The sequence below is a fragment of the Carlito syrichta genome, unplaced genomic scaffold (assembly GCF_000164805.1).
Source record: "Carlito syrichta isolate Samal-C Ts95f unplaced genomic scaffold, Tarsius_syrichta-2.0.1 Scaffold304427, whole genome shotgun sequence".
Classification (NCBI taxonomy): Eukaryota; Metazoa; Chordata; class Mammalia; order Primates; family Tarsiidae; genus Carlito; species Carlito syrichta.
In genome coordinates, this window is record NW_007248523.1 from 281,346 (window position 1) to 281,681 (window position 336).

At 83.3% G+C, this 336-nt stretch overlaps 1 protein-coding gene across 1 annotated transcript in view; it reads right to left on the bottom strand.

Moving 5' to 3' along the window:
* SLC7A1 (solute carrier family 7 member 1) overlaps nt 1-215 on the bottom strand; it is an 82,635-nt gene extending 82,420 nt beyond the window's left edge. Inside the window, exon 1 of the mRNA XM_008059897.1 lies at nt 171-215. The gene's annotated coding sequence lies outside the window, so the exon portion shown is untranslated. The remainder of the gene's footprint in view (nt 1-170) is intronic.
* Nucleotides 216-336: the final 121 nt, after the last annotated feature.

A 336-nucleotide genomic window follows, 5' to 3' on the forward strand; every position in this document is an offset into this window, starting at 1 on the left:
CACCGGCGCCGCGCGCACGCCCCCGGGCTCGTCCGGCCCTCGCGCTCCCCGGGGGATGCCGGCGCCCCCGGCGCGGGACCCTCGCCACTCCCGCGGCCCCACGCGGCATCGCCCCCGCACGGCCCGGGCCCGAGGAGCTGCCCCGGGGCTGGAAGGGGCCGGGCACTCACCCAGCCGGCGAAGGCGGGAGGCGGGCAGGACCGCGGATGGACAGACAGACGCGCTCGCTGACCGACGGCCGCTCGGCCTGGGAGGGGGGACGGGATGCGGAGCGCGGCCGCGGGGAGCGGGAGCCGGCGGCCGCGTGTCCCGCCCGCCGGGGCCGTTGACCCGCCG